Genomic DNA, 14300 nt, shown 5'->3' on the forward strand with positions numbered 1-14300 from the left:
ACAGGATCGACGGAACTTGGACGTTGTGACTTAGACCATTTAAAACATGGTCTAAGTCACAAAAACCCACCTAAAGTGACCAGATAAGCGCTGCAAACACATAATATAGACCCCCACACACTACCTCAGTAATCACTGACCCCTCCCCATAAAAATATTAATCACAACTTGAAAATTGTGCCTCCAGAACATCATCGCCTAGCATAGGAAAGCCTAGTCGTGCTGCACAGAGGCGTCTTAAGCCATCTTGGGAGTGGGTTAGGGACCCATAGAGAGGAGGACCCATGCCCATAAGCCCCTGTAATCACTGCATTGATATTGAAACATGTGTACTCCCCTATACACCCCCAAAACCCTTTTTTACTAGCATATAAGTGGCTCCTGCAGCCAAAAGGGCTATTGGGGTGGTAGATAAGTGGGTCTAGGGGATTCTAGAGGTGGTTTGGGGGGCTCACCATGACCTATAAAGGAGCTGTAGTGAGATGAAGACATGGCACCCTTTTTGTGAAGTTCACAGCAGTGCCCTGTAAGGTACCCCACTATTTAGGTGACATGTCTGGGTGTTCAGTCCATCACTTTGCAGACCCCTCCCATTTCCAACAGGGCTTGTTCTAGGCATTTTTGACTTGGACAAAAAGTTGGACGAAAATGTGGTATAAAGATGGACGATTTAGCGACTTGGACGATCAGATCGGCAGGACGTATACTTGGACGATTTTCGAAACGAAAAAATATTTGAACGTATTTTTCAAAAATGTGTCCTAAGCTGTTTTTTACTTTAGATGACTTGCAACTTGGACAAAAATGGACTTAGACGTTCCTTTCGATTATGCCCCTCCATGTGTCAAAAAGATACCCAAACTGACCAGATGGCCAAAAGAGGTATAAAAACATGACTACCCTTAAATGTCCAGTGGTCACTAACCACTTCTCAATACCCCCCCAATAAACCACACCTATAACTGACTTAGTAATCCTTGGCGTATGCGTACATTGGTGTCTGCATCAACTGGACTATTCCGCACCCATGTCAAAGTTGCTCTCACAGCGACCCATTGGACAGGATTACGGCAAACCTCCGTACAAATCATTTGCATGCAAACTTGTTGAACATCAATCACTGTTTCAGAATCGGCCCAAAAATCGGTCCACAGCGACCCACACAGTGACTGTGTTTAGTGCATCTAGCCTCATGTCAACTGTTCCAATTTCAAGGAATGTCCCCAATCGACATCTTCTACAGATACAAAAAAATGGCTCAAATAAATGGGCCCCTAAATCTGGATCCAGTTGATACCTTGCCCTATAACTTTGGATATCCTCATTAGTGGTCCCAACATATCCCCTGAACAAATTTCTGATATGGTCGTGTGAGGAGCTCTGAACCACTTGACATGGCATGACCCAGTTTGCCTAACTGGCCATGGGCGTGCCAGGGGTAGGGTTACCAGATGTCTTGTTAGAGGACTGTCCGGGTGCTCGGACAGATTTTCAAAAACCCAGCAGTTTGGGTTTTGGAAAGCTCTGGACGTGTCTGGAAGGTCTCTGAGCATGTACGGATGATGTCACATACATCTACGCATGCTCGGAGGCCCTTGGACGCGGCCCGGAGGTCAGAAATTAAAAAAATTAGCTTTCTGGAGGTAGGGCTAGAGGCAGAACAGGATGGGGCTGGGGTTGAATGAGGCAGGGCTAGGGGCAGAACAGGGCGTGGCCATGCATCTGGGATTTTACACAGCAAAATATTGTATCCCTAGACAGGGGCATTACGAAAAGTTGCATGTGGAACTATAGAATACTGCCTATCCACGCTTAACATGGGTACTGACATTATACCAAGTTTTACCAGGTATAAGCCTGGTGCCCAAAAGTTAGGCACGGGTCCGCACTAAATGCTATTCTACATAAGGGATGTGCCCATTATAGAATAGAGCTGTTTATTGAGTTCCCTCCTTTACACGCAGTATCTGTTACTATGATGGCATGACAGCACACTGCGTTTGGGAGTGAGAATTTGGTGGGTTATTAGAGGGGAATTGGTATTGGCTGCATACTGCAGTTAGCACAGGGTACTATCACTTGTGCAGTTAGCATGGGCGTACTTGTCACCCATCTACAGAAGGTACGTTTATCTGCACTAGAGAATGACACGGTGAGAAAATTCATCACCGTTCCCGTCCCCACAGATAACCGTGGGAAAGCATTCCGTGCCATTCTTTAGTATCCATCTCAAACTCAGTCCTTCTACATCAGCGTTCTTCAATGCAAGGCTTGAGGGCCAGTGGCTGGGCCTATTCAGACTCTGATTCTTCCCTCTCTCCTTGAAGAATGACATGGAGATGGTTCCCCGCAGTTATCCGCGGGGACGGGAACGGTGATGAATTTTCTCACCGTGTCATTCTCTAATCTGCACTAATAATCAAAACATGTGGCAATGACCATAGAGCACATGCTGGGTGCTCCCCCAAACAACTACTGTACAGCCTTTGCACTTACTATGTGTTAATGTTTGCTGTTAAAGCACGGTTGGAGGAAAAATTTAGCAAAAAGGTCCTGAAGTCATTTAGCGGGGAACTTATCCGCATGCGTTTTTGTTAATCAGATTATTCTACCATAGATCAGATTGTTTTAGCACAGGGTCTTTATTGGATAAAATGAGACCCTGTGCTAAACTGTGGCTGTCTCTGGGAAAAGGTGACTGAAGTAGAGGATGCAAAATATCGAGAGAGACCAGTTTTTTTTTTTTAATGTCATGGGTCCCTCAGCAGACTGAAAAAGTTGTGTGTTTGAACTTCTGTAACTACCCCACCCACACACACACACACACACACACACACACATGAAAGGACGGGGTTTGGACTCTTGTATCACTAATTATAAGTTGTAGCAGAATTCATTGAAGCCTCTTTTTTTTTTTTTTGTTTCTGGTGACTTTAGTCACCTTTTCACAGAGATGGTCACAAATAACTCGACATACTAAAATAACCCGACTTAGGAGAGAAATTATCAACATGGGCTACTATTAAGATGGGTTATTTTGCTACATAGTAAATGACTACACTACTCCAGAGAAATCTGCCAAAGGGACTTACAAAAGATACCGACAGCAAGGCAGCAAAAGTCACAAGGTTCCGAGAGTAGTAATTCAACAGTGAAAAACACTGAGAATGTAAACACAACTTGAAAAGTCTAATAATAATAAATTCATGTGATAGGGTGCCCTCCGTGTGTAGGATCAGTGATGGGAGAAATTCTCCAGCGCTTACTCCACAAGGTAGAGGTAACCATACCCCCATCTGCACACCATCATTGGGCACCGCTTGTGTGCCTTAAATCAAAAACAGTGAATACCTAAAGAGACACCAGTGTAATCGCTGATGGAAACCACACTAGAAACCCCCCAGCCAACTCCCCAAACAATAATAGTAGACTTAGCTTTAAATTGTCTTCATGAGTCAAACAGCAAGGACGGGAGGACGGTGGAAATTATTTAGGTATTCACTGTTTTTCATTCACCTTTTGATTTAAGGCACACAAGCGGTGCCCAATGATGGTGTGCAGATGGGGGTATGGTTACCTCTACCTTGTGGAGTAAGCGCTGGAGAATTTCTCCCATCACTCATCCTACACACTGAGGGCACCCTATCACATGAATTTATTATTATTAGAAGACTTTTCAAGTTGTGTTTGCATTCTCAGTGTTTTTCGCTGTTGAGTTACCACTCTCGGAACCTTGTGACTTTTGCTACATAGTAAATGACAAGCAGATAAAGACCCGAATGATCCAACCAACCGTACAGTCTTACCAACCAACAGTCTTACCAACCGTATGTGCTCTATAAATTAATAATTTTATTTAAATGGTCCTTTATCTTAGATATTTTTGGGCCAGAAACCCAGAGTTCTGCCCAGTACTGTGCTTAGGTTCTGTCTACTGGAGTCTCCATCAAAGCTCACTCCAGCCCATCTTAACCATCCCACCTATCAAAGCCCTCTCCAGCCTGTCCTCAACTGAATGTCCATATACGGGACACAGACAGTGCAAGTCTGCCCAGTACTGGCCTCAGTTCCTTCAATATATACCTATTTTCTGATGAGAGATCCTCTGGGTTCATCCCACGCTTGTTTGAACTCTGTCATACTATTTTAGCATAGGGTCCTGTTTTGTGCACTGTGCTAAAAAAACAGCCCACTTACCAGTAGCCCATGTTGGCAACTTCCTCATTAAGGGGCCAACTCACGGAACATAATGCTAGAGCCGATTAGGGCTGGACTAATCTAATCTAATCTTCGGTTTATATACCGGATCATTTCCCGAAGGAACTCGACTCGGTTTACAAATCATTAAATATAATGATCTTGATAACAGCATTTTGGGTGGTCGCGTGGCGTGAAAGTCTAACTAAGGGATTGTAGCCCTGAGGAAACCCCCCAAGGGTGAAACATGTCGGTGTACCTGTCCCTTACTATTACCACCTAAGTTAAGTATGAAAGCAGTTATGCTATTTTAACTTATTACACTGATGGTTTAAGTTATTCCGTTGGAGTTATTATAAAAAAGAGTATAACATTCATAAGTGACCCGGTGAAGATTGAATGTGTAAATCCAGTTGTTATGAAAGCGATTGAACACCTGGTGGCATTTCTGAGGGTCTGAAGATGAATATTTTTAATAGAAGGTGATTTAAGGGTGGTCAGAAGGAGACCATCTTTTAAGAGTGGTTTGATATATACCTTCTATACACATATACATTTCTAAACCAAGATATTAATTTAATTTAGGGTGCACAATATGTTTAGAGGAGCTCTAGCAAGGGACACAATATGGGTGGGAAATACTACCACAAACAGCATGGAAATGAAGTCGAACCAATGGTACTACCTATTCCTTTACAATTCTGAGAGAACCCCACACAAAACAAAGTCACTCTTACAGCCAAAAATCTAACGCCAGCTCAGAGCTGGCATTAGGATGTCTGAAGAGAGATTTTTCATGCACCAACCTCTTCATGGGGAGAGGGGAAGGATCACAGGTATAACTTGAATATATGCAGGACAGCCAGTCACCACTATATAACCTGCATGTAAGTGTCATAGCCTCCTGTTCTACGTGTATTTCTCCTTGAGTTTATTGTGAGTTTGACATCATTTAGCAGGCATTATAGTTAAAACTGACCACACAGTTGCCTGGAGATACCAGCCCTGCCTCCGCCTCCAGCCTCTGGTTCTGACTGAGCATGTGCACAAGACCAGCGCTTATGGCACAGCTCTTGTGCACATGCATCAGCAGGGTTACCAGACGTCCGGATTTCCCTGGTCATGTCCTCCTTCTGAGGACATGTCCGGGAGTCCGGACAGCTTTTCAAAACCCGCCACTTTGTCCGTGTCCCGTATTTTCCTTTGGGAAATTCTGGTAACCCTATCCATCAGACCATTCTTCCCCTATAACTTCCCACTGCTCAATGCTAGCAGCATGCATATGTGACACTCCCCCCCCCTTAAAAATTCCCTGCTGTAAAAGCAGTGATGGTAGATTTTTTTTCAGGTGGTCACTGAGGGAGGAGCAGGAGGTTGCTTTGCCCAAGGTGAAGGGGAGTCATATAAAAGGAAGGTCTTTGGTGGTCCCTTTTACTCCTGCCAAAGTCCTGAATACTGAAGGAGACGCCTGTCATACCCAGGAGGGGGGATAGACATTATTTGGATTGGACAAGAAAAAACTAAAGAGAAAAAAAAAAGGAGACGAAGCCGCTCTCAGACTTGGTTGATCCTTCTTTCCCCTGCTAAGTCTGAGAAAAAGAAGGGAACTCTCTACTGGTTGAAGAGTTAGGATAGAGAGGAAATACCTGAGAGTGATAAACTGATTCGTACCTAATGACAGGCCTGTGAATGGGAAGGCGAAGAGTGATAATATTATAACCAACCTGGAAACGTTGATTCTGGGTGTCGGCAGACTGCTGGAAACATCTCCTGGAGTAACAGATGTGAATGTCAGAGGAAAGCACCCTGCTGAGCGTCGCACGATTGCATCATGGGAGCTGGTCCTCGGCGTAGAAACATCTTTGTATTAAAAAGCATCATAAAAACATAAGAAAAATAACTGTACGTTGCCAGAGGATTTAAAGAATTGTTACCTTATGACAGATGGCTTCCATATGACCTGGAATGTGAAGTTTGAAGACCCCTGAGGCAGGCCTTACGGCCGAAACACGTGTTGGGTCTTGACTGTGAATAACGATATTGAGCACCCTGGGTCGCCTCTTTTGTTTTCCTTTGTTCTACCGTGGCGAGGTAGAATCTCCTGTTTGGGTGTATGATTTCTATTATCTTCAAGCAAGTTACTAAACTATTCAGTTCATTCGAGTTTACCTCATGGTTCCTACCTTTTTCTTCATCCTAAAGGACAGGTGAGACTGGGTGAATGATTGAAGCACCAGGATTTGCATTTCTTTCAGCCTGCTGGATTTAACCAGCCCTGGCCTATGTACGAGCAGTGAGTGACAGTGACTGAGTAAAAGATAACTTTTTATGGGCCCTGGTGTGGAGCGGGTGAACCCCCCTCCCCCGACCCAGAAGAGCTGGTTGGAGCCCAGCGCATGGAGGCGCGGGCGTGTGAAAGCCATTAGCACTGAGCATTGGGAAGTTTTTTTCTGGGCTGTTCCTGCAGTATTTCCTGGAGCTTTCTCCTCAAACTGAAACAATAAATAAACTGTTCATTCCATGGCAACTGCTCCTTTTATCCATATGTTGTTTGCATGCAGGTATTTCTCAGTGATCAGTTTGAAGCTGGCGGGTAAGATAAAAACACATAGGGATGTCACAGTGATTGATAACGGAAACATACAATAATGCCAAAACTATTACAATAACCAGCCCTATTGTTATGTGCTACCAGTACAAAGAGTTTTTAAAAATTTCCAACAGGGACGATTTAAGAATTTTATGGATGTTTGGGAGCCATTGGCTAAATACTGTAAAGAGAAATAATTAATTTTATTTTGTAGACAAGTAAACATACATATCTTGGGGAGGGGGGTGGGGGGTAAAGGAAGGGAGTGGAATTGAAATTGATCTGGGGATTTTATGAATAGTTTCATGAAGGTTTTGATATATTTGTTTATTAGCTGGGGGGGGGGGAATTTCTTTGTGCAGTAATATTTGTAAGTTTTGTTGTGCTTATTATATAATGTACAAAATTGTGAATCATTTATTGCGCATTTGTAGTTTGAAAATCAGTAAAGAATTTATTTTAAAAAATTGAATAATTTCAACATGCATAAGCTATGTAATTTATCTGGTTTACAGTTTGTTGAATTATATTTACTTTACATATTTCGTTATATGTAATATTCAAATTCTCAATAAAATATCTGGAGAAAAAATTTTTTTTCAATAAAATGACAAATTTTTACCACAGTTTAGTAGAAAGGCCCCTCAAACTAATTTAGAAGTAAAAACAGTTGCTCAATTACAAATTGTCCCTCCCCCCTTTTACAAAACCGTGGCAGCGTTTTTTAGTGCAGGCCAGCATGCTAAATGCTCTATGCTGCTCCCGACACTTGTGGAGTTCCTATGAGTGTCAGGAGCAGCGCAGAGCATTCAGTGCGCTGGCCTGTGCTACAAACCACTTCTCTGTGGTTTTGTAAAAGGGTGTGTCCAGGCTGTTATAGCAGTCCTATTGGTCATTAAGTTTCAAATGGAATCAATAGAGAACTTGATCAGAAGTAAAAACTTAAGACTGTTAAACTTTCTAATTGAGAAGAATTGTCCTAGAGATATGTTTAAGAAATTTTGGGGTCCTTTTATCAAGGCGAGGTAGGGGTTTAATGCGCGGAATACCGTGCGTTAAACTGCCTGCCGCGCTAGTCGCTAACGCCTCCATTGATGAGGCGTTAGTATTTTGGCTTTCCGCGGGGGTTAGCGCGTGATGAAATGTCCGACGCGCTAACCCCCGCTACTTGATAAAAGGAGCCCTGTGTATGGATCTGTTCAAATTCTCACCTGAATCTATCCCTATTGTTAGTAGGATTTACTGTCTACCTGCCTCTATAAGATCTTTGACCAGAGATAAAGCAGGAGAATTAATATTTATTTATTTAATTTCCTATACTGTTCTCCCAAGATAGCTCATAACAGATTATATGAATTTATTCAGGTACTCAAGCATTTTTCTTGTCTGTCCTGGTGGGCTCACAATCTAGCTAATGTACCTGGGGCAATGGGAAGGGGGAATTAAATGACTTGCCCAGGGTCACAAGGAGCAGCGTGGATTTGAGCCCACAACCTCAGAATGCTGAGGCTGTAGCTTTAACCACTGCACCAGCTCCTTGGAAATTTCTGGAATATCCCATCCACCAGAGCTGGAGTTTCCATGAAGAACTTTGATTGTAGCCTTCACTAGTTGTACTGATAACACTAAAAAAAAAAAAAAAATCTCAGGATCAAATCTCTAAGGAGAAAGTCTCTCATGGAGCAAAGATAATGATTTTTCCTCATGTATCATGTGAACCATAAAGGAGAAGGCAGAAGTTTTTGCTACTTTTTCCAGGAGTGTTTCAATTTTTTTAAAAATCTCCATGCAAATAATGGATTATCACTTAAATAAATATATTGGGGGGGGGGGAATCCAGCATAGATCAAAAGAATATTTTTTAAAAAATTAAACATCTGTCTGTTTTACATGCATATGAGTGAAATTTTTGCCTATACTTTTCAGTATTGGATGCTTCTTATTGTGAACTGTTGCAGAACTAATTTGATGTAATTGTTTGAATTCATTTTTCTTTTCCCTGTTTCAAAATATGTTAGAGCAAGGGGTTAAGTGTTGTTTTTTTTCCTTTCTTTATCAGATTATTTTTTCTGCTTTTCTGTATAGCTTTGCTCTTGGTATAATTTGGAAATTTAATAAATATAAATTTTAAAGGAAAGAATGACCTTGAGAGCTCACAAACACTTGTAGCATAAAGCTCATCCCTGATAGGTAGTCTCTGGTATTTTGCAAAAAATTAAATAACTTTTTGGTGGCTTAGAGACCCTGATCACACTGTGTGCAATTTTGACTTCAGTTTGTAAAATTGCGTTTAAATTCTAGACAAAAGGAAGTGGAACTGTGGCAGGGGAGGATGAGCCAGAGGCAGGAGGAACAGGAGAAGGGCTATATAGTGAGTAGAGCAGACATGTCAAACTCTGGCCTGCAGTGTAATAAAATTTGGCCCGCCAGACAATAAAAAATTTCACTGAAGCTGGCCCGCCGGCAGACAGGTACAAGCGCCGCATCAGCTGTAGGTTCAAGCGGCTTCCCAGTCTCACATTAAAGCAACCTGCAGAGGATCGCTGGTCAGCTGTAGCTGCCTTAGCCTCAGCAGCACGTTCCCTCTGCCATGGTCCCACGGGACTGCGGCATAGGGAACGTGCTATGGAGGTTGACAGCAGCCTGCTTGGATCGCTACAGCTGACCGGCAATTCTTGCAGGCTGCTTTAATGTGAGACCAGGGAACCTAGAAATGATACCAACAGCAAAATAATTAGGTATAAGTTTGCAGAAAGGCAGAATAGGAAAACATGCAAATGGCATCACTAAGGAAAGATGCCAGACCTCCGCGGGAGGGAAGGGAAACAGAAGGAAAGAAGAAAGAAAGGAGACCCTGGCAAGCGAGTTATCAGACAACCAGAGCCTGGGACCAACATGATTTGAATAATGACCAGACAACAAAAGGTAGAAAAAATAATTTTATTTTCTGTTTTGTGATTACAATATGTCAGATTTGAAATTTGTATCCTGCCAGAGCTGGTGTTAGACAGCAGGTGTGAACTAGGACCTAAAAGAGAGAAGAAAAGTATTTTTTATTTTTTTATGTTTACATCACAGAGCCAGTGTGGGGTTGGAGAGGTTGTAAACCTATACTTCAACAAAGACTAAGGTCTTTGTTGAAGTATAGGTCTTTTTTATTAAGGTGCACATTTAGGCCCAGATTCTGCAAAGTGCGTACCGATTTTAGGCAGCTCTAGGTGTCCTACAGCTGTCTAATCAGCCAATCGGGACGCACGTTTAAAAAAAAAAAAATACTCCCCGGGCAGGCCGTACATTGTAAGTAGACGTGGCCGCTATACTTATCGTGGAAAGGGATCTCCCTGCCATGATAAGTATAGCGGCCAGGGCTGCCTGTCCTTCCCGCCCCCCCCCCCACCGATCGCCGGCAAGAGGGTGCCCAACCCCTCCTGCTGGTAATCGGGGTGTTGGGTGGGTGGCCTTCCGGCAGGAGGGGTTAGACACCCTCCTGCCAGCGATCGGGGTGTTGGGTGGGCGGCCTTCCGACAGGAGGGGTTGGACACCCTCCTGCCGGCGATCGGGGTGTTGGGTGGGCGACCTTCCAGCAAGAGGGTTGGGCACCCTCCTGACGGCGATCGGGTGGGGAGACAGGCAGCTGCGGCCGCTATACTTATCACGGCAGGGAGATCCCTTGCCGCGATAAGTATAGCGGCTGCGTCTACTTACAATGTAGGCCATCATTTTGCTGGCCTACATTGTAAGCATCTCTCCCTCTACTAGGGAGACGCGTAGAGCCACCTAGGTTCGCCTAAGGCTCTAAGGCGAATAAACGGGAACACATCGCCCCTTTCTACCACAAACTACATTGGCTACCTTTTGAATCTAGAATCCTATTCAAATTTGCATGCTTTTGCTACAAATCTTTATTTGGCTTATCTCCGAGTTACCTCATCCCTCATTTCAACCTGAACTGCAACAAAAAGAACTCTCGCAGAATCAATCTATTTGCCTTCCCCTCCCTAAAACTATGTCACCTCAAAAGGTTCTTCGACAAAACCTTCGCCTTCCAGGCGGCCAAACAGAACCCATGGCTAGCCCAAATTATGCTCGAGGCACCCACCTACCTCGACTTCAGAAAACTACTCAAAACTCATTTATTCCACGGACGGAATCCCTAATCCCTCCTTCTTCCACTTCTCTCCCCCCCCCCCCCACCAACAAAATGATCTCTCCCTTTACTCCTTCTCATTGCTCTCCCCCAACCTGCTAACTACAATGATTTATACAACCCCTTCATGCTTACCTCAACGACTTCGCTTCTTGTAAATCTGATTTACTGTAATTCTTGTAAATCTGTTCAATTCTTGTAAATCTGTTTAATTGTAATTCTTGTAAAACTGTTTAATTGATGTGAACCACCTAGAACTCCCTTGGGTATGGCGGTATACAAAAATAAAGTTATTTTACAAAAATAAAGTTATTATTAGGCGAGCTTAGGCTGTCTTGCAGGCCTACCTAGGCTCCCGGAGGCGCCTTCAATATTGGCGGCCTGCCTGGGGAGCATTTAAAAAAAAACTAAAAAAACGTGTGTTCCGATTGGCTGATTAGACAGCTGTAGGACGCTTACAGCTGCCTAAAATCGGGACACACTTTGCAGAGTCCTGGCCTTAGCGTGCACTAAAGCGGTTAGCGTATCTTAATAAAAAATTTGGCCCGCGACATAGCCTATGTTTTAGATTTTGGCCCCTTATGTGATTGAGTTTGACACCCCTGGAGTAGAGTGACTGTTCTCTATACAGCTCACACCCTCTCTTCTACAGGCTTTCTGGAAGGGAGGGGCTGAAAAAAATGGTGGAGCTTTGTTCCTGGCCATTCCCCCAGACTCAGAAATTAAGCTCTGCTGTGAACATTAAGAATTCCAGCAAGTCCGTTTATCTTCTTAATAATTAATTTGGCCTGCTCTTGTTAATGTGGCAGAGAAGAAAATGTCCTGTCAGAATATTTGCTGCTTTTACTCTTTCGTTCTAACATTTTCCAGCTGGATTTCACATCTTTCTAGCAGCATCTGCTGTCCTTCCAAATAATAACATGCAGATCATGTAGTTTTGCTCACAGAATATAGTCTTATTTTCCTGGAGTCCCAACGTGAACTGGGAGCTTCGGAGACAGGCTGATTTATAAGGGCACACTTTTGTCCTTGATCACATAAAGAGCTAACACCTATGAAAACGGAGATCTAATTCTAGGCTCTTATATGCACTTTAACTCTTTGCTTCATTCTCTTATCACTATCTTCCCAGGAAAGGAATGAATGTCTCCCTTTGTACAGATTTGCAGGTCAGGCAGCTTTACTCTACTTATATTCTGGTCGGTAAATATTCCGCTTTTCTTACTTACATTTTAAAATATTGTCCAAACAGTTATCAAAGTGGGGACATCTACCAGGAACATCTAGGTTTCAGAAAAGGGTCCATATTGAGCAACACTCATAGACTCGCCAAGTCGGCTGCATTTAGCTGAGGCTTCTTGCTTTTGTGGATCATCTCTCTCAATCTCGCTAGGGAGCCGAGAGCCCCCACCCAGCTTTTATCATGAGACTGGTCCTAAAGCAGCAGGAAATGATGTTTTATTGAGGCGTATCCTGCTGCCGGATGGGGAGGCGGCTTGTTGGAATTGCGATGTGCCAGGGCATGGAACCAGGAGGCAGAGTGGGAGGAGCTTGGGCGGGGTTGGGACATGTCCTCTCAAAATATCGGGCCCCCCTTAGGCGCACTGCTCCACTGGAAGGATTAGAGAAGATTGCCTCCTTAATGCCCCCTAGTGGTTGATGCCACCCATGTCCCCCTCCCCCAAAAGCAAAAACTGGCAAGGCTTCATCACAGCTTCAAGAAAAATATATACATCTATATTTCTTAATTAAGCAACATATGCATTTACATTCTGCTACATACATGTTTATGTTGCCGTTTCACATAAACATTTATCTGCTGGTGCACACATGCACACACACTTTTCTGTACCTATCTTCAGCATAGTCTATGCTTCTAAAATGGATGCGTCTGCCACAAGTAAACTGGCGTATAAACATCCATGTCCCATTTGTAAATCTTTTCTGACGTGCCACTCCACATGTCTGCAAGATTGGTGACTTTTATTGCACAGCATCGAGTGCCTCTTTAATGCTGTATTTACTGTATAATTATTTGTTTGGAAGTACGGTGCCTTCAGAAACCCTGCTGCTAATGCATAAACTATGCTCTGCGACTTTGCAAAGCAAGGATTAAAACGCTCCTCCTGAGGCAGTAGGGATGAGATTAATTTGCAGCCCATGGAGTCCTGCATAATTAAGAGCAGAGGCGGACGTAGCGTATTTGGTTGTGGAATGTTGAATTCTGTGCACACAACAGGACCTAAGGTTACAACTGGATCTCCACTAAGGCCTTTTGCTGAAATCATGCTATAACCATCAAAACGCAAGCTATTACCGTTTTACTACATCGCAATCATTGGATGGACAGCCATCTTAGGACAAGCTAATGTTATTCTACTTCCATTAAACAATCGACCAGAAGGCAAAATACAAATATTGCATCAGTAGCAGTATTTAATTATTTATTGAGATTTATTAACCACCTTAATGAAGAGATTCGCCAAAGGCAGTGTATATCAATTACAATTTAGCATAAAATTTACAATTTTGCTAACAGCATAACAATAGTAAAAGGACCAAATATAAGCATAAATAAAATCTATTAGGTAAACATGGAAATAGCAATTTGAGACCTAGTAATAGGTCTAATGTGAAACAGTTATCAGAAATATACACATTTGACAGCAGTATACACAATAGAAACATGAAAAATTGTGGGTCTTTATTCAGTTTTCTAGACTGTTCTCCCAAGGGCGCTCAGAACTGTTTACATGAATTTATTCAGGTACTCAAGCATTTTTCTCTGTCTGTTCCAATGTACCTGGGGCAATGGAAGGACTAAGGGCTCCTTTTACTAAGGTGCGCTCGGGCTTTAACGCACTGAATAGCACGCGCTACATTGCCGCACGTGCTAGACCTTAATGCCAGCATTGAGCTGGCGTTAGTTCTAGCCATGTAGTGTGCGGTGTAGCGCACGGTAATATCCTGCGTGCGCTACAAACGCTAGCACACCTTAGTAAAAGGAGCCCCAAGTGACTTGCCCAGAGTCACAAGGAGCAGCGTGGGTTTGAACCCACAACTAGAGAATGACACGGTAGCAGAATTCATCGCCGTTCCCGTCCCTGCATATAAACGCGGGAGACCATCCCCATGTCATTCTTTAAGGAGAGAGGGAAGAATCAGAGCATGAATGGGCACAGCCACTGACCCTCAAGCCCTGCATTGAAGAATGCTTGTGTAGGACTGAGGTTGAGATAGACACTAAAGAATAACACGAGGTGGTTTCCCGCTGCGGGGACGGTGATGAATTCTGTCACTGTGTCATTCTCTACCCATAACCTCAAGGTGCTGAGGATGTAGGTTTACCCTCCGCAACTCACTGTT

The 14300-nt window shown here is 43.4% G+C and overlaps 1 protein-coding gene across 6 annotated transcripts in view; it reads left to right on the forward strand.

Annotated features, from left to right (window-relative positions):
- Window positions 1-14300, forward strand: part of SAMD12 (sterile alpha motif domain containing 12) — a 655615-nt gene that overhangs the window by 357837 nt on the left and 283478 nt on the right. The window contains exon 6 of one of the 6 annotated variants that reach the window (XR_004538410.1): window positions 5546-6936. The exons of the other annotated variants lie outside the window; for them this stretch is intronic. The gene's annotated coding sequence lies outside the window, so the exon portion shown is untranslated. Of the gene's footprint in view, window positions 1-5545; window positions 6937-14300 lie in introns of those variants that run through there. 6 annotated transcript variants of the gene reach the window in all.

Source organism: Geotrypetes seraphini, chromosome 2, assembly GCF_902459505.1.
Source record: "Geotrypetes seraphini chromosome 2, aGeoSer1.1, whole genome shotgun sequence".
NCBI lineage: Eukaryota > Metazoa > Chordata > Amphibia > Gymnophiona > Dermophiidae > Geotrypetes > Geotrypetes seraphini.